The sequence below is a fragment of the Mandrillus leucophaeus genome, unplaced genomic scaffold (genome assembly GCF_000951045.1).
Source record: "Mandrillus leucophaeus isolate KB7577 unplaced genomic scaffold, Mleu.le_1.0 Scaffold143, whole genome shotgun sequence".
Lineage (NCBI taxonomy): Eukaryota > Metazoa > Chordata > Mammalia > Primates > Cercopithecidae > Mandrillus > Mandrillus leucophaeus.
Genome location: NW_012101399.1, coordinates 3,225,175 through 3,246,336, shown reverse-complemented (window position 1 = coordinate 3,246,336; position 21,162 = coordinate 3,225,175).

Genomic DNA, 21,162 nt, shown 5'->3' with positions numbered 1-21,162 from the left:
CGTCACCACATCTCTCCCCTCCGTCTTTTCAAAATTCAAGAACTCCATGGCTCTCATATATGGCTCCAAATCATGTTTAGACTCATAAACTTTTTTTACATACCACAAGCAAATGGCTCCAGGAAGCAAGCGAATGTTATACGAGGTGACAGAGGTGTTCTTTGCCCTTGCGGAATATTGTGGCTGTGCAGGAGGGCTCTGGCCACCTAGTGAACTCACTCCTGTGTTGTCATGGGTGCTCCTATGACCTAGAGAAGGGCAGAACCAAACATGGACGTGGTTTAGTGTCAGCTGCAAGCCACCTTCATAGAGAGGTCCTGACCTTTGTCCTCAGAGTCCACAGAAACAAATAAAAAGATTAAACCTTATTTTGGATGGGAGATTGCCAAGACTGTTTTATGGCAAAGTGCGCCCCCAGGAGATGATGAAGTCACCCAGGGATAATGTCCCATTGCTGGTCCCCTGCTTATTTTAGGGTTCCTTCCAAGGGGTGATAGAAGGCATCATAAAGTGATTCACACCCATTCAAACACAGGTCATTTTAAGGCCAGTACTGACCCCTCCTAAATCCTTGCTCATTTAGTGAAGTAGGAAGGATTTTAGCACAGCCCATTATGGCAATATTTGCCCTGGTTTTCCCGGGACTGAAAGGTCTTGGAGGGCATTGAATTTTCAGTACTAAATCCAAGAATGTTCCAGGAAAACCAGGACAAATTGGTCATCTTACTACAACCCAACATACCACAAAACTTTAGGGTGTTAACTGATCTATAAAACTTAGGGCCAGATGCTGCCATAGGAGTTCACAGACCATAAATAATTTTTGTATATTTTAGATGTGCTCTTTAACAACCAAGTCATAGCATTTACATTCTTCCTGTTACAAACTCAATAAGTATACTCACTGTCTCAATGCAAAAAAACCCCAGTGGATAATCTAGTTAAATATACGTGAATGCTCACAGCTTGTGATGGTTAATTTTATGTGTCAACTTGGCTAGGCATGGTAGATATTTGGTCAAACATTATTCTAGATGTTTCTGTGAGTATATCTGTAAGATATTAACATTTAAATCCGAAGACTTTGAGTAAAACAGATTACCTTTCATAATGTGGGTGGGCCTCATCCAATAAGCTAAAGGTCTTAATAGAAGAAAAAACTGACCTCCCTTGATGAAGAGAAAGTTCTGCCAGCAGACAACTGTTAGACTTGAACTGCAACTCTTCCCTGGGTCTCCAGCCAGCAGATTTTGGACGTGCACTGTTACAATCATGTGAGACAATTCCTTAAAATCTCTCTATCTATCTGTCTGTCTGTCTATCTATCTATCTATCTATCTATCTATCTATCTGTCTGTCTGTCTGTCTGTCTGTCTGTCTGTCTGTCTGTCTATCTATCTATCTATCTATCTATCTATCTATCTATCTATCTATACCTATCTATCTCTATCTATCATCTATCTATTCATGTACCTATTACAATTAAGAAAAAGATTTTATTAGAAACCAATAACCTGATAAAGTTGTTTGTTTGAACTTTTAAAACTTAGAGGGAATTTCCAGCATTACCCCATAATTTTGCAATAACCACTTTTATTAAATATTTGTTGAGTCCTCCTGTAGCTGATCACACACTTGTGTATTTTGAATACAAATCCAATGTACTGTATGAACAGAAGACGTGGGGATACATACTGTGCAGGGACATCCTTTACAGACACCCAGCTTACTTCACTGAATCTTGACTCATCACATAGACTGAGTTATTTCTTGGCTCCTTAGGTTCATAGTTTTTACTTTCTTAGTCCCAGGTACAGCCCCTTTCATGGCCACCTGAATCTCAATCCAGTGGCTTACCAGCTTAGATTAACAATGATTAACAGAGTTCTAGCCCTTTTTTCCTCTTCTTCTTCAATTCATAATCAAACTGATGTGCATTTATTATCTTCCTGGAATCTCCCCAGTGTGTTCTTCTGTATTCTTCTGAGAGATAAAATTAAAGTTTTCTTGCCTTTACCCTGTACCACTATTGTATATGTATACAGACACAGAGATACACATTATTTGAGTTTTCATTTAATATGAACAAATGTGGAAAAGCTTTCTCCTCGTTTTCTTCATTCCACATCCTGGTTCCGAGGCAGCTGATCTAGTTGGCAGGGGCTGTTCTTTCCTCAATGACTCTGTCTTTCTTAGAGGAAACAAGATGAGCAGCCTTAGAAGAGTCTGCCTTACTGTATGTCAAGAACACAAGAATCTTAGCCAACATACACCCCTGGGGCAGCACGTGCAGGCTGTTCCGAGAACCAGTGTTGGAATCAAGACGTGGCTCTTGAATCACCGCCATGCCCCAGTGCTTTCACTACTTACACTTCATCATGACATACTCTTTGGACTGGTTTCACAGAAACGTCTTGGTTCTCCCCTTGAGGGTGGAGAGACATGATTGAGCCTGGGGGCCAGTGTGATTCTTGCACCATGAGTACTGTTACCTCACAGGGAGCCTGAGGAAGAGGGGAGGAGAAGCCTGTCAAAATTCCTTTCTTGTGCCACTCAGATCTGATATCTAGATCTCATATGATAACAGGAAGTTCCTACTTAAGGGGAAGGCACAAGTGCAGTCCTTCGAGGTAATGGGCAGTTGCAATCTCTGCAAAGGCTTAAGGAAGGTTAGCAGGCCAAGGAACAGTCTTACTGCTGCAGCTGGTCCCAGGGCACTACTGATATGTATATCCTTACCACCCATTCTAGACTTTCCTCATCCTTGACCAATGTTTTCATCTGGTTTGCATTTTTGCCCTGTGTGGTGATAGAGACCTTCATCCCTGAGGAGTTTCAGCCTTTAATTGTCTTATTCCTATCAAGTCACTTTTGATACAATTTCCCTTTGTTTTATTTATTTATTTATTTAAGACAAAGTCTCGCCCTATCCCCCAGACTGGAGTGCAGTGGTGCGATCTCGGCTCACTGCAGCCTCCACCTCCTGGGTTCAAGCGATTCTCCTGCCATAGACTCCCCAGTAGCTGGAATTACAGGGGCCCGCCACCACACCCACCTAAATTTTTTTGTCTGTTTTGTTTAATATAGATAGGATTTCACCATTGTTGGCCAGGCTGGTCTTGAACTCCTGGCCTCAAGTGATCTGCCTGCCTCGGCCTCCCAAAGTGCTGGGATTACAGGTGTGAGCCACTGTGCTCAGTCACAATTGCCTTTGATCAATGAGACTGGACACAGAAGAACTAAGAGAAGCCCCAGTGAATCCCCTGGGTTCTAGACATGCTTCTCTCTGTTGCAGCAACCCTCATTCCTCAAGGGAATCATCATCAATTATGCCTGACAGTACAGTAGCTCCTTTTTTTGAACACTGGCATGGAGAGTCCAAGGTGGCTTCAGTGGATCTCATGGCAGAAGAGTTTCCACCCTGGGAACTAGGATCACTAATCTAGCAGAGACTTAGTTTATGAGAGTGAGGAGACCAAATTCTGAAAGTGGATCACTTGGAGTTACAGTAGAACAGGTTGATCTTATATCCTATATCTATCATCCCATTTGTCTGTCTACCAATCAATCAATCTATCTAATACGTATTATGTATTACATATGCAATCCATCTACCTAATATATATTAGCTATCTTATATTTTATATATCTATATATTATCTCTCCTCTATCCAATCAATGTCGCCATGAAGGGCAGCACCCCAACCCACAAGGTGTGATCTCTTTGCAGGTACTTCTGCTGAGCCTTCCATGGGCCTTTCATTAGTCTCTCAAGTCAGTTGCTTCTAAGGAATAGAATACACTTTAAAACTCATGACTCCAGAGTCATGAGCCTGTCGCTGCACTTCCTCTAGTTCTTTACTCTGAGGAAATGTCATGTGTACAATGTTAGTAGATCAGGCATTTTGCAGGCCCTTAGATGGTGATGTTGGCAGAGATAACACCTGCCGCTTTCCTGTGGCAGGGGAGACAGATCCTTCTCCAGAGTGTCAATTCAGGTAAGTATGAATCACTACCCTTCTAAGGTGAAAGGGGTCTGATGTATTTGACCTGCTGCTAGCTGGTTGGCAGGTCTTTCCAAGATTGGAGCCATATCAAAGTCTCAGCATCAGTCTCTGATCCTGGCAGGGAGGGAATTCAGCAGCAGCAGTAGCTAGAACAGCCTCAGTGAGAGGGAGTCCATGTTGTTTGATCCACGCTCAGTTTCCATTCTTACCACCATAACTTACAGCCCCATTGCACAAACACTGGGATGACTCAGTAGGAAGCTGGCTGACATTCACAGGGCAGGTCATGCTGCCAACTTGGTTGTTGAGAGTTTTGTATGAAATTGCTGTTCTCTAATGGGTATTCATATGAGATAAAATGTCCGTATGTATTGTTTCCACTACCATAAGTCTCTGTACATGAATATCTGCTAGACATCCTTGTCCCATGTCCTTGAGTCTTGACTATTTGATCAAATCATTTTCCATTGCTCAGGACTCAGTATATATTCTTTCCTGAGGCCACTTCTCCTTCAACATGAAATGATAATCAATTTTACTGCCCAATTGGAGAATTTCTCTTAATTACTTTTTTTCAGGGTCAATCTTCAGTGAGACTTTAGTACAGCAACAGTTCATTTCTGGCTAGCACCAACATATCTCACCAACCTTTGTGTAAACCAAGCCCTTTGTCCTTCTGTCAGTTGGTCACAGGAAATCCTCAGTGATGACATAGGAATGGATTGACAAGAGAGATAGATGAATCCAGCATCTAGTTGGCTGTCTCTCCAACTCACTGCTAGTAATGTTATAATCCATTATCCATCACTACAGTCTCTGTGAATCAACGTATTCCCCTGGCCAGATTGTTCTGAGATGTTACCATGATCATTGGCCTGGAGGCAATGAGATGTGGTGGTAGGCAGATCGTGAAGAGAACAAGTACTGTCTTATAGTACTTCGGGTGATATAACTACATAGTCTCCAACTGAGGAGACTGCATAATCTCCAGAGAGGCAGGCAAATTTGGACATTCAAGATTGTTAGATTTGTCCACTCAAATGTTCACTTTGCAGGTTTCCTACTCTTTGACGCAGGAGACATTTTAAGGCTGTGAACTTTTTCTCCTTTGTAAGTTTGCAACGCAATACCATGAAACCCTGAACGTGATTTTCTTCCTCCCTCATTTGCCCTGCAGCTGCAGTAGATAAGAGGATTTAGAAGGCTGCCATAGGGACCCTCTGGCTTTCACAGCATGTTTTAAGTGGGCAATTAGCTTTCCTGAGCCTGTTATGCCTTTTTGCAAATCTTCTAAAGCCATCAAAGGCAGCCACCATGTAACAAAATCCTTATGATTATCATTCCCTCTGTACTGATCAAGTACACAGCCACTTGATATGCCAATACCTTGCCTTCTGCCTATACCACATAACATATTAGCAATTGTACTATCACTGTATGCCAGGAATCCAGGCCACCCAGTTTACCACCAACGGTGGGGACCCAAAGTTCTCTCTTGGAGGTCTGCTTTCTAAGGACACCCCTTGAACCATGTCTTAGCCTGGGTTCCCTAGAAAACAGAACTCGAGACAAAAATTTGTGTGCTATTACTTCAGTATAGGGTAGAATCCCAGGGAAAAGGAGACATGAGACAGGGAATGAGGAAGAGCAAATACAAGGACGCGCATTACCCAGCTAGCCAGAGCTTCATAGCAGACACATTGGCTTCTCAGTCTCGAGAAGACATCTCCAGAAAGACCATAGGAGAATGATTGCATCTTGGAACAGTCCATCAGGCCAGGAACTCTAAAGGGCAAGTAATTTATGTGTAGGCATTCCCTCAGGTCTTGTCTTCCACTGGTAAGAGTTCACAAATTTTGTCTACTTTCTCTCACATCTGAGTTGCATCAACTCAGCACCACCTCAGGCAGCCCCTGGAGCTTCTGGAGCTCCATTCCAGGCAGTGTGTGGCTTCAGTGGTTTCTTCCTTAGTTGATGATGTCTGTTGAAGCTTCTCCTCTGTGGGGATGACCCGAGCAGAAACAGACTTTGGACTGCAGCAAAGGAATGAGCTATTGCTAGGACATTCCTGGTCAGGGGAGAAGGACCATAAGTAAAGCCAGCCTCTGGCGGCAATAAGTGAGAAAGAGTGGATCTGAATGGCACATAAACTGGGCCTGGTATATTCATTTTCTCTTTAAGGAAGTAAAGCTGAATGTTAAAGTTAAGTCCACTTCCTAAAGGTATAACAAGTTTGTGCTCTACCTCTCTTAATAAGAGCCTTTCCTCATTTTAGAATTTCATAGACTCACAGGACTGGAAATGTCTGTGCAAATCATTTGGTTCAGTCTCCATATTTTTCAGAAGAGAAGCACAAGCTTTAGAAAGTTAAGTTAAACAGTAAATGGAGAAGCAAGAAGGCCTGCCTTCATTCCAATCCTCATTCCACAATATCACACTGATAAAGCAGATGAAGGGGGAGTCATTTGCACTCCACTTTTGCCTTTATTAAAGTCTTTTGAAGGTGTTGGTTTAGTGAGGTAATGTCTCAAAGCAGTTTTAAGAACACTGAAGGAAAGATGTCATGTAATTTTGAAATGCAATTGTTGGTTTTGGAACAAAAATTTTTAAAACAATGCCAGCCTACTTTGTTGATGAATCAGAGTGAGTGTTATACGCCTCTACATTTCCAGAGGCAGAACCTCATCTTTGGAAGTGAAATAGAGTATAATACAAAGAAAGAACGCCAACAAACAAAAGTGAGCATGTCAGATCGCAACCACCTCCCTTTAATTCTGAATTGATTAGGTTGGTGCAAAAGTAATTACGGTTTTTGCTGTCATGTTAAGCAATTCACAAGGATTGGCTCAGAGATCTTCCTGTGATCTTTGCATTCACCACTAAGTGGAAACCTAGTACTCTATGCCCTCTTTAGCACAGCGATAAAGGTGACATTTGTAGCTATGGTAACGATCAATAAGCAGCTAGAGCAGAAGCTGCCTGTCTCTTGAAAACAGCCTGATTTCTAGCAAGTCTAGTTGCTTTGCTCTTAGTGGACACATTAATGACAGTGACATCTGGAAATTGTTGCCTTCCTGACACATGTACTAAAGGGTATAAAGATCTGAACTCCACCTTCGGACAGCCTTGATTTCTGTGGCTACTGAAGCTGCAATAGAATGAATCAGTCTTCCTCCATGTTCCAAATATTATCCTAGAAAATTTCTTGTTTTTGTTTTCTGTCTGAGAAAATAAAAAAAAAAAAATCTGGCTTGTTAAAATCCATTTCCTGTCATGTCTTACATTAGCCTGGGACCAATTTGTTTGAATATCTGCTCCACCTCTGTAGGGGAAAACTGATGAGCAGGCTTCAAATTTCCACAAGTGGGTGCCAACCACGGTGTGCCCTGACGCTGGCTTGGGATGCTTTCTGGCAAAGGCAGGGTTTCACTTCTGATTTCATGGCAAATCAAATCCTGAATGAGAAGACAGCTATAGACAGGAGGGAAAACAGTCTCTTCCGTCTGTCAGTTCTTCTCCTAATATCCCTCTCCACCCCAGAAGGATCCATTGATATGTAACAGGAAAAATACAGACTACATGCAATTCAGTGAAGTGTGAGAAAAAGCTTAGGTAGTTTCCAGGCAAGACTATCATATCAGCAATGCAAGTAAAGCGTTTGAAATAGTGATTCTACTGTGGAAATGATACTCACTTCCAGGACCTGCCAGGTGTTACTCTTGATGCTGAAAAACAACCTCTCCTGGAATGGAGGTAATAGTGCACTTACTTCTGTGTAGGTAGATTAACCTATTTTACCCCTTTTAGATGGGGAAACGCTGTTGCCCTCCTGTGGCACCATGAGGCTGAAGATTGACAAATATATAATCATGCATTTTTTGTTGTTTCCTGAATTATGCAGGATGTGTTTTCCAGTGAATTCTACTGTGGAGGCTTTCTGAAGTGTCAGAGTCTATTACCTGCTGCCCAGGAAAATCTATTACAGGCATGTACAAGTGGAGCTGAAAAATAGGTCTTTACTCACTAACAGAGACTGAGCAAGGACTGCTAAATTGTACCCTCCAGCACTGTGTTCTCACGGCTTTTTCTCTCCTTCTTTACGTATGCTTAACAAGGAAACTCGTTGAATGCACATGCTTCTCAAACCTGGGCTTCCCTGGAGGTGCAGTAAAGCCTACAGAAATCCAGAAGGGGCAATCTCCAAGTCTTCAGTAAGTACTGGAGGACTTTCTGCCTTTCCTTTAAGATACATCCTTAGTAGAGCAATTTGAGTAACAGCACTAGCGATATTCCTGGCATGTCTGATATTATGATAGATATCGTCTCTGAGTGCACATTGAGGGTTCCAACCTCTTCACAAACGTGGATGCAAAGTTATCACCAAAACGGGGACCAGGAATATTTTTTTAGCACTATGCATTGAAGTAAAGAAACCACGTCAAGCACGTGTCTATATAAATGCAGAACTGTAGTATAATATCATAATGAGGATACTGACATTGGTATAATCTACTGATCTTACTTATATGTATAGAAATTGTGTCATCAATAAAGTATACGTTCTTTAAAAATAATAGATTCTAAGAAACAAAACCTCAGCTACTCATGAAAGCATATGCCTGGGTGCATTAACTATAATACAAAAATGGCTAAAAATAAATAACGGCACACCTCTTAAAGCATACTATTCAAATTATTATTAGCTGATGGAATTAGAGTGATCTTTGTTTTAGTTTACTTATTTTGATTTCTACATATTTTCAGATCTACCATTTAATATCTCTTTTATGATAAAAACAAAAATCTTTTTAGAAGAAAAGAAAACAAAAGGTTTCTTTTGGTATGCCATGAACACACAGCCTGAGAGTAAGCATTGAAATAGCTAGAATGGGCCAGGCGTGGTGGCTCACGCCTGTAATCCCAGCACATTGAGAGGCCTGAGGTGGGTGGATCACTTGAGGTCAGGGGTTTGAGACCAGCCTGGTCAATATGGTGAAACCCCATTTCTACTAAAAACACAAAAAATTAGCCGGGCGTGGTGGTGCACACCTGTAATCCCAGATGCTTGGGAGACTGAGGCAGGAGAATAGCTTGAACCCGGAAGCCAGAGGTTGCAGTGACCCCAGATCACACACTACTGTACTCCACCCTGGGCAACACAGTGAGACTTTGTCTCAAAACAAAACAAAACAAAACAAAACAAAACAAAAAACAACACAAATCCTGAATATCTAGAATGGTCGGAATTACCCTTAAGAGAGGCTGGTTTAGTTGACTGACATGTGTTTTTGATTTGGTTATTACTCCATTAAACCATAACTCCATCAAACTATATATGTAAATAAATGTTATACATATATTGTATATACAATGTTTATATTTATATAGATAATTTTACATATTTTGGATATAATTATGTAATATCCAAAATGTAATATAATTGTATATAACTAAATTAATTATAAAAAATATCTAATTAAATTGTGATAATTATGGAGTTACACGAAGTTGTATGAAATGAGGCAGAGAGATCCTTAGTATACTTTACCCAGTTTCCTCCCATGGTAACATTTTGTTAAACTGTAGTCTTTATATCATATCACAACCAAAATATTGACATTGATAGAATCTACTCATCTTATTCAGATTTTCCCAGTTTTCCTGTATTCATTTGCATGTGAGCATGTGTGTATTAAGTTGTATACAATTTTATCACCTGTATAGGTTGGCAACCACCACAGCCAAGACCTGAACAGTTCCAACACCAAAAGGGTCCCTTATGTTACCCTTTTATAACCACTTCCACCTCTCTTGTGTTACTCCCCCAGTCTCTAATCCCTGGCGACTACTAATCTGTTCTTTACTTCTGAAGTTTTGTCATTTCAAAAATGTTACATAAATGGAATAATGCCGTATGTAGCCTTCGGAGATTGACTTTTTCCACTCAGCATACATCCCTGGAGATTCATTCAGGTTGTTTTAGATATCTCAAGGGTCTGTTTCTTTTTGCTGTTTAGTAGTGCTAACATGTTATGCTTGTATCACAGTTTAACCATTGACCTGTTGAAGGACGCTTGGGTTGATTCCCATTTTTATAAGTAACAGCTATTACAAGTCAAGCTGATTTACTTGTGACAAACATTTGTACATGGGTTTTTGTGTAACCATACACTTTCAGTTTTCTAGGATAATGACCCAAGAAGTGCAATTGCTGCTGGATTATATGGTAGTTGGTTGTTTAGTTTCACAGGACACTGCCAACCTGTATTCCAAAGTAGCCATATCATTTTACATTCCCAGCAATGTATAAGTGAGCCAATGTCGCCACATTCTCCCCAGCACTGGGTATTGTCACTCTGATAGGTATGTAGTGATATATTACTGTGGTTTCAATTTGTATCTCCCTAGTGACCAGCGAGGTTGAATATCTTTTTATATGCTCATTTGTTATCTCTATGTCCTCTTTGGTGAAATGTCTAATTTTCTAACTGGATTGTTTGTTTTTTTAAGTCCTGCATTTTGAGAATTCTTATTGTAGATACCAGTCCTTGCAAGATATTCAGTTTGCAAATATTTTCTTCCCAGTTTATAGCTTTTTATCTTCTTACATGAACTTTTGCAGAAAGTTTTACATTTTATTAGGTTCAATTTGTTGATTCTTCCTTTTATGAATTGTGCTTTTGGTGTCACGTCTAAGATCTCTTCACCTAGTTCTAGGTCTCAAAGACTTTCTACTATGAGTTTTTCCTGTAAAAATACTATAGTTTTATGTTTTACATTTAAGTCTATGATCTATTCTGAGTTTTTGTTTGTTTGTTTTGTTTTGTTTAGAGAGAGGGTCTCACTCTGTTGCCCATGCTGGAGTGAAGTGGCATGATCTTGGCTCAGTGAAGCACATTATTTTGAGTTAATTTTTGTGTGGAATGCAAGACTTTGGTCAAATATCTTCTTGTGTGTGTGCCGGTAGATGTTCAGTTGCTCCAGCAGCATTTGTTCAGAAGGTACTTCCATTAAATTACTTCGCACCTTTATCAAAAATCAGCTAAATATATTTGTATGGGTCTATTTATGGATGTCAATAGCCTTTTGCCACACGGAGAGGTGGAGAATGAGGAGTTACTGTCAGGAAAGAAGAGAAGAAGTGGAGTTATTCTAGTAATGGATCCAAATGGAGAAGCAGTGAGTGAGCGCAGACCCTGGCCCTTACAGCAAACATCTGTCTGGCAATTGTTGAAACATCAGGCCTGAGCTTTTTTTAAAAAAATCACTCTTGTTTAAGGCATGCAGCAGGAGATTGTAGTGAAGTCTCTGCCTCCCAATAGTCTCTCGCTGTTTTATCACTTAAATGAAACAGGGCTCTTTTGATTCCATACTATCTTCTGCCACAGATAATCAAAGACTAATTTTTAGTCTTTGAGCTTTCAGTGTTTGCCAGATGTCTTAGTCTGTTCTGGCTGCTATAACAAAATACCATAAACCGGGTGGCTTGTAAACAACAGAAATTTATTCCTCAAAGCTCTGAAGGCTGAGAAGGCCAAGATCAAGGCACCAGCAGACTTGGTGTCTGCTGAGGGGCCTCTTCCTGGCTCACAGACAGCTGCTTTTTGCTGTAACCTCACAGGGCAGAAGGGGTAAACGAACCAGCATTCTCTTGGATAACAGCACTTGAGTCTCTTGGATAACAGCACTAATCCCATTCAGGAGGGCTATATTCTTGTAAACTAATCGCCTCCCACATGCTTCACCTCTTAATACCATCACATTGGGGGTTAGGATGTCAACATATGAATTTTGGAGGGACATGACATTCAGACCATTGCACCCGAGACTACAATTATCACCTTCAAAGTACTATTTCCCCCACCCCAACTCCCAGGTGCTTATGTGTTTGCATGTGCTCAGACTGGTGGCTGAGTGGGATGCCTCTTAGGTTTTTCATGCTGAGAGGTCATTATGAACCAGAGGAATCCCATAAATCATTTTCGTGAGAAGAAGCCCTGACTCACCTTACATCAGGCAGGTACTTCACTGTATTTTCTCTGAATCAGTATGATCAGATGACTTCTCATATTCTTTGATCATTAGGAGCAGTGTTTGGAGGATGAACTGACTCTAATCTGGAATTCTCCCAACCACAGTTACTTTCACCTTCGCTCTTTCCACCTTTACCTTTCTCTTAGATACTAAACTCTTTTTAATCAGAATAATCTACAACATAGATGGGTATACACAATAAACACTTAAAATGGCCTGGCGCGGTGGCTCATGCCTGTAATCCCAGCACTTTTGGAGGCTGAGGCAGGCAGATCACGAGGTCAGGAGTTTGAGACCAGCCTAGCCAACATAGTGAAACCTCGTCTCTACTAAAAATACAAAAAAATTAGCCAGGCGTGGTAGTGGGCACCTGTAAACCCAGCTACTTGGGAGGCTGAGGCAAGGAGAATCACTTGAACCTGAGAGGTGGAGGTTGCAGTGAGCCAAGATTGTGCCACTGCACTCCAGCCTGGGCGACAGAGCAAGACTCCATCTCAATAAATAAATAAATAGATACACACTTAAAATGTTCTTAATTAACCTTGAGAGAATGAATCACCTCTTTCTCCTCCTGCTCCCTAAGACATTTATCCCATTCTGTCCTCTGATGTCTCTCACAGCAGCCTCTTGCTTCCCACGGGAAAAAAAATTTCATTCTCATTCTGTTTCTCTCTCTCTCCTACTTCATGTCTTCCTCTTCCTCATTATATTTTAATCATATTTCTTCTTGTTCTTTTTTCAGTTGTAGTAATCAATTCTAATTTTTGTAGTTTGAAATATTTGTGAAGACCAAAGCACCCGTTTCCATCACAGATCCTTGAAATTTTAGCTTCTTAGACTACAGGAAAATAGTTTCCACATGCAATAGCAAATCTATTCTCAAATATTTTTTTTAATTGAAACTAAAAAAACAATTTTTAGAGACAAAGTCTTGCTATGTTGCCCAGGCTGGCCTCAAACTTCTGGGCTCAATCATTCCTCCCACCCTGGCTTCCCAAGTAGCTGGCACTATAGGCGTGAGCCACCACACTTGGCATATTCTCAGGTTTTTAGCAGTGCTAAATAGCATATGTTTATTCTGTCAGTCACCTAATAAATGCATACTATCTACCTACTATGTACAAGATATAGTGCTGGCACTGGAAGCTGTCAACAGTTTCTTTGCATTTTTGACTTACCACAATCCAGGCCAGGTTCATTGCCCTAAGCAACACACAGAGAGGCCAGCGAAGGACCCACTCATTATGGGGCAGTTCAGGCAAAGTGTACAAAAGAGCTCCTTGCTCACACAGGAAAACAGCTGTGTGACCCTAGGCCTTTCTGCTTAGACCACATAGTATTTACTGCTCTTTCTGAATCATGCCGTATGGTGATACCTGCAGAGTTTCTTTGCCCCCCATAAATATGTCCACCAGTCAAATGAGTAATTATTTCTCAAGAGATAATTTTCAGTCCATAACAATTAGCATGCTAGGGGCTTTAATACATAATCTCATTTCATTTAATCTTTACAGTGTCCCTCAGAAGCTGGTATTATTATTATCCCTACTTTTACAGATGAGGAAACTGAAGCTCAGAAAATGTGGAGATAAATGAAGATCACCCAAATGGTAACAGACAAAGACTGTTTATTGAGAACTTGCTACAGTGAGGAAGTTGGCCACCATCACTTCACTGGGCAGAGATTCTAGCAGGCAGAGGAGTGGGGAAGTTTTATAGCAGAAAAAAGGGAAGGCTTCAGGTGCACCCCAACTGGAGGCTGTTGGCATGGGGAAGCTGCAGGTGAGATAACTAGAAGTGGGGCCTCCTATGTGATTGTTCAGATGTACGTAGTCGGCTTTCTCTAGTTGGTCCTAAGTTGGAAGCCAAGGTGGGTGAGGGGCAAAAATGTAGAAGTTGTCAGTTATTAATGAAGCCCTGGCCATTTTGGGCCAATGGGAGTTATTGTTTATTTCAAGGACTGCCTGCTAGACATAGTAGTCTGACTTCCTGAACTGGTTACTGTAGATAGTAGGCTGACTTTCTGGACTGGTTTCCTTGGGTTGTGGGTCAGAATTTTATTTTCTATGTATGGTCTGGCCATTGTCCATTTGTATATCTAGTCTCTCAAGATTTGAAACAACTTGCTCATGAACAGATTTCAGAATTAAGATTGAAACTCATGATGCAACGGAGAGTATGAATTTTACCATCTCAATATATTGTCTTTGTGGAAGGATCCCCAGGAAAAGTGTAGCAGAAATAATCAAGTTGGCAGATGTGATTGTGCTTCAGCTGAATACCTGCTGTATAGTAGACACTGTCGGTTGTTTTCTTATCAAACTTCATCCTCCTTGCTAACCAAAGGCTGACTTTATTCAGCTATTAAATTCCTTAGTTAGCCGTAGGATTGACTCAGGAGAAATTTACCTCCTCCAACTCTAGGAATCTTGTTTTTTTCTAAGACAAGCAACATGTGACATTGCCCTGGTTACCTTCCCCTCCACCCTCCAGGCATGAACATGTGACCTAATTTGGCTCAGAAAGAATGGAAGAGGATAGGAGCATTTCTCTTTCTGGCTGGGTAGCAACAAAGAAGAACATATGTGCCCCTTGCTTCAGTTTGCTATTATTGACCATAGGGCAACCAGCCTTAGGTGAAGTCAATGCTGTGGACAACAGAATCAAAAGGCAAAAAAGAACCTGGGTTCCTTATGACATCAATAAATCACTGATTCAACCAATTTTGTAGCTGTCCTTCCTCTGGGCTTCTGTTCCATGAAATAATACATTTTCTCATTGTTTAAGCCAGTTTGAATTGGGTTTTCTGACACTTAGAGCCAAAAGCACCATAGACAACACAGCAGCCTAGCCATGAGTCTTTGCCTTCATACTGTGTCCCAAGTCCAGTAGTAATACCTGTGAACATTCAATAGAGAAAGGTGGTTAAGAGTCATTGCACTAGACTCAGAATGCCTGCATTTGAACCCCACTCTACCTCTTTTAATTGCTAACTTTGGGCCAGCTACTTAGTTTCTCTGTGCTTCACCCCTTTATCAGTAAACTGGGGAAAATGATAATACCTAACTCATAGGGTTAGGATTATAGTAAGGGCTAAAATATGTCATGTGCTCAGAAGAGTGCCTGGAACATTATAACAGCATTAAAGTGTTGGTATTATTATTAAACACTTAGCAATTTTTTTTAGCTTTCGTCCAGAATTTTTTAAAAAAATTATTTACATCATTCGAAACTTCATTTTCATTACTGAATCATTACATGATGATTCAAAAATCATTTTTATTACTGAAGCCAGTTAAGTCCAGTTTTTTCCACCTCTGCTTCAAATGCATAGCTGGGCTTCAGCATCACAGAAGCAATCATAATAAAAGAATCACTCTTTGCCTCCTTTCTCTGCACCCCTCGTGTTCTGACAATTGATATTTCCACGCTGTGTGGAACAGACCCATGTTTGCTTTCACTCAGCCTCTTCTAATGTCTTTTAACCATTTTTTTTTTTTTTTTGAGAGGGAGTCTCACTCTGTCGCCCAGGCTGGAGTGCAGTGGAGAGATCTCGGCTCACTGCAAGCTCCGCCTCCCAGGTTCAAGTCATTCTCCTGCCTCAGCCTCCCGAATAGCTGGGACGACAGGCACCCACCACCACGCCTGACTAATTTTTTGTATTTTTAGTAGAGGTGGGGTTTCACCATGTTAGCCAGGATGGTCTTGATCTCCTGACCTCATGATCCACCCACCTTGGCCTCCCAAAGTGCTGGGATTACAGGCGTGAACCATCTTAATAACTGTCATGTCAATATCTTTTGTTTTAAAATTGTTGAAAAGCTACTGCTATAGTAGCAGTGGCAATGCATTCTGAGGGAGCTGCCACATAGCCCATTCCTGATCGCACCTGTGCTCTGCACTCCTCATCTATGATGATATCGAACCAAGAAAAGGAACACTTACTACCCAAGTACTTGCTCTGTGTTTAGTACTATCCTAGTTGTTTTTACTAGTTCTTGAAGAATATTTCTATTAATAGCATGCATACAAATTAAGTGATTTTTAAATAGTTTTGTATCAGTCAGAATAACCTAAGTTATATACGAGTAACCAAAAAGCCCCCAATTTTTGTTGGTATAGAGTAACAAAGGTTTGTCTTCCCCTTCAACCTACATATCCCCTTGAATTAAGTGGGCATGGGAGGATCAGGGTCTATATGAGGAGTCTGCAAATGTTTTCTTAAAAGGCCACTTAATGAACACTTTAGGCTTTTAGGCTATATGGTCCCTGTTGTAACAACTCAGTTTTGCCATTGTCATTTCAAATTATGCATAGACAAATGGGTATAGCTATGTTCCAATGAAGCTTTATTTACAAAAACAGGTGAACACAGGCTATAGCTAGCTAACTCCCACTGTATATCATCCTCACTCCAGGACCCAGAGTGGTGAAGGCGCCATGATTTGGAATACTGTTGATCATGGTGGCAGAAGGGAAAAGGATCATGGAGAAACTATCACTTGTTTTTAAATGTTTCACCTGGAAGTGACCCCTGTCACTTCCACTCACATTTTATTGACATGGAAAATCATATGACCACACCTAACTTCAGTAGATGGGGGAGGAAGCAGTCCTCATTGAGCCTAGAAGAAGAGAACAAGAAATACCGGTAAGCAGCCATAATGTCTATTGCATGTTGCATCATTCTTCTGTTCATCTTTCTGTGGCTTTTTGTTGAGCTTTATGTTCCTAGTTAAGGAAATGAGTTGCAAAGTTGTGGTTTACTCGATGTTCTTGTAGGAGTATTGCTCAGTTTCTGGATAAGCTGGGCTTCTTTACCTCCTTTTTCTGCTTTTCGTGTCCAGGTTGTAGACTTGTTACTACTCTTCAAGCAGAGCACTAAAGAGTTGGAGGGAAAGTGAAGCATAATGCAAATTCATTCACTTCAAGTGTGGTCTCTGGGCCTTGCCCTACCACACAGAAAAGTCCCTTCAGTGGGCTTATTGTCAGACTTGTCTGAAGTTTGCATATTATTGACTATTAGCTAATTCACACAGTCTAATCAGAGTAACTCTTCTTAGGGGGCAATGTCTGGCCTGTGTTGGACAGCTATATATATATATTAGAAGTGTGTGTGTGTGTGTGTAGGGATGAAGATTAGAGAACTTAATTTGGTCAACCTTCTCCATAGCTTCATTTACATCTCATTACAGTTTTCTGCTATTTTCTCTTTACATTTTCTCTCCTTTTCTTCCCAATGAACCCCAATGTTTTCAGAGAATAAAAAGTTAGGTTGAAAACAGTAAGAGATAAAGATAACTTTTTGGTTAAATTTCCTTTGCCTGTTATGTGCCTAATCATACCCTCCTCCAAATTCCTTTCTTCCTTTCTCTCTCCCTCCCTCCCTCCCTCCTTCCCTCCTTCCCTCCCTTCCTTCCTTCTTCCATGTATCTAACCATCCAATGTCCAAATGAGTGTAATACTGTTTGCCAGGCCCTGTGCTAGGCAAGTCATGGGTATATATAACTGTGACTGACAGAGACACAGTCATATAACTGTGACTGACAGTCCTTTGCTTTATGGAGCTAATAACTTTAGTGGGCAAAAATTATGATAATTGATAAGACACCTGAAGAATACTAGAAATTGGAGGATTACAAGGGAGTAGGTGGTGATGGCATCTGCCTTATGGAAGATCTTAAAGCATTAGAGGGAAGGGTTCCTGTTGTTTTGCGTGAATGAAGATAGTATGAAGGGATTTTATTCACAAGTTTTTGTTCTTTAATCTTTTGCTTCCATTGTTTATGCTCCTGCCATCTTTAGTCTTGTTTGGAGAATGGCAGAAAACCAGCAAGTTCTCAGTAGATTTCCCACTTGTCATAGGTTTCTCATGTATCTGGGTTTGGCTTAAAGATCGGATTGCCTTTAGGCTGACTTCTGATCCTTGCCAGAAAGAGCTGACCCTTTCTCCAATCATCTGTGCAAACCTTTTACTCAGGTGAGACTTTCACACGATTTGAATAAAAGAACTAAAACTCTCCAGTAACTAAAAGGGGTAAGGCATAACTGTTTTGTTGCCTCCAAAGCTCAAGCCTATTATTTGAGATTTTTATGTTCTCTTATTATTTTGGTTTAATTTCATTTTAATTTTTTTTTTGTGGGAAAAAAGTATGTCTAATTGGAATGCAGACCAAAATAAAATTATTAAAATGGAAAAGTATTTTAAGAAAATAATGTTTACGTAAAATCAGCACAATGTCCAAACAAACAAAACCATATATGCACAGTGAAAACACAATTATTTTAAAAACTTTAAAAGTGCTATTTCATATTATAGAATTTCCAGAAAGTGTGCTCCTTTTGTTTGCTCATTAGGGGAATTTTTTTTAAAAAACTAAGATATTTTGACTTAAACTATTTCTATGAACTCTCTTAAACCAAATATAACTTGCTGTTTTCTTGATGACTCCGAGCCATGATTATTAATTCAGGTGATTCTGATTTTCTGTTACGTATTGATGCCTTCAGTGCCTATGAGAGACTTGTAGGACAATTTGCCTTAATAGGAATAACAGAATGCTACCCTTTAAAAGTATTTCCATGAAAACTCATTTACGGTTTGGCTGTTTGGGGGTTTTGTTTTTTTTAATGTCTCTTTCATTATTAAGGATGTCAGACATCCTTCCTCCCACATATTATCTGTTTCTAGTAACCAGAAAGCTAACAATTTACTAGTTTTTACTTACGTTGAGCACATTTATTAGGATAAATTTATATGCACAGGTAAACATTTAGAATAAACTAACAGTGACTAAAACAAGAAAGAAACTTATTTACGCGCTGTGCAAATTCCAGAGATATGCAGCACAAGACCAGTATGGCACATCTTGAATTTCATAGGCATTCAGGCTCCTTTAGCTCTCTGTGGCAATATCCATAGGGTGTAACTCATGTGGTCAAGATGGTTCCTAGAGACAACAGACCAGAATTCCGGGCAGCAGATTGGAAGGCAGGAAGGCAGGAATGCAGAGGGCTGGGTCCCACCTTGGTGGGGTACAACCTAGACTTCCTTTACAACAACATTTCTGTTTGTATCCCATTGCTCAAAAGTTTGTCACACTTATAGTTTTAAGAACACTGAGTAATGTAGTTTCTATCTGAGTACATGAGTTCCTTGAATAAAATTGAGTTTCTGATACCAAGTAAAAATAGAAGAAGGGCTGTTCGGGTCAACCACTAGCAGCCTCTGCCATATTCCAATATCAAATATCCAAACCTATTAGAAAATTATGTATGGATCTTGAGTAATGTGGATTTCTTCTAGGAAGTAAAATGAATGGCATTTAGTACATAGACTTACATATTTTAATCATGACAAGGCCTTCAATTTTTTTTTTTTCCAGATTGTCTCGGTTCTGAATACATTTGCTACATAAATGGCATTTGAATAACTGAGGTACTACTGTGACTGAAATGAATACTTTTATATAAAATCCTGTAGCAGAATTCAAGCAATTCTACTTTGCCATATTGTGTAGATGAATTCCAAAGTTTCCTCTCAAAATATGCGCTCCAGTATGTGCAAGAATTACATATGGCCTGAACAATTTGGATTGGATCCTTACATTCAGTTACATCCACTTCCTTTATCACTGTTTCTCAGCTTACACAATTTATGCCAGGACTTACTAGAAATAATTTTTTCACATTACATTACATAACTCCTAGAGTATAAACAAAACCTTCTATTTGGAGTATTCCCTATATCTCTCTAAACTGATTCCTTGCAATGTTTGAAGGTTTGGAGTGAAGAAGATATTCATGAAAATAAGATGTCAATTTGTGTGTTTGATATATTTGTGTTTGGCAAGGATTGCTATGGACATTATTTCTTTGGTTCCCCAATATTTGGTTTAAAATCAGAAGCAACATTTGCATTAGTTAAACGTATCCGATTTAGAGCTGGGTCTTGTGCCCCCATCTTCTTGAGTGAATTAGTTCTCTGGGTAACTCGCATGGTGGCACTCATAGTCCTTTGATGAATTGCACAGGCTGGATTTGAACTGCCCTGATCTAGCTGTGCCCATGAATGTGGCTTTTGTATCTGAAGCAAATGGGAAAATTGGAAATAATGTTGAACTCACTGCATAGTTATGCACTAATATAGCTGCATGGGTTGTGTACAACTACCTTACCAGGTGTCAGATATTTTGAGTATCTTCCTGCTAAGGATTGGGTAGATCATTCTAGTTAAATGTCAGAGGCTCCTGATGTAGGATTTCCAGCCTTCTGAGAAGAAATTGGCTCCCTGGCCCTCCCACTCCACAACCATCTCCTGCATCTCAAGCTGTCCACCATAGTAAGTGTCTGCCAATCCCAGTCAAGTGCGAGGAGACAGGTGCCTGAGCTGGGGCAGATGATGCAAAGTTCTTTGTCTTCTACATTTGACATAATAATCTGTGTTCACTTTGTTTTGCTCTGGTGTCTTAGTCATTCCTTGCCTCAATAAATTCACGTGATGTTTTAGCACTGAGAGTAGATGCTTTCTTAATGTAGCATTAAAAGTAAAAGGGGATGGACACCCTAAATACCCTGACTTGATCACTACAAATTATATACATGTAAAAAAAAATGTTATGCACTCCATAAATTTGCACAAATATTTTAAACAAGTAAAAGTTGAAGTAACAAGAATAGCACAGGGGCTCCCCTGCTGCACCCTCTACAGTCATGCACCATCACTATGCACTCACTCATGACTGCAGGGGAAGAGCCTGCTCAGCACTAGGGCATGATGAGAGTGGCTGAGACCCAGTCCCTGCCTCAGGTGTTATAAGCTAGTGGTGGAGGTGGGGAGAAGCCATGGTGAGTACGATGAGGGACTTATCTTGACCTGATCCAGCTCTGGCTGCAGAGGAGCTTGGGTTGACATGGGGCAAGAAGGGAAAGGATGGGTATATTAGTTTGCTTGGGATGGCATAGCAAAATGCCACAGACTGGGTGGCCTAAACAACAGAAATTCATTTACTTGCAGTTCTGGAGGCTAGAAGTTCTAGATCAAGGTTTTGACTGATTCAGTTCCTGGTGAGAGCTCTCTTCCTGGCATTCAGCTGGCTTCTTTCTTACCATGTCCTCACAT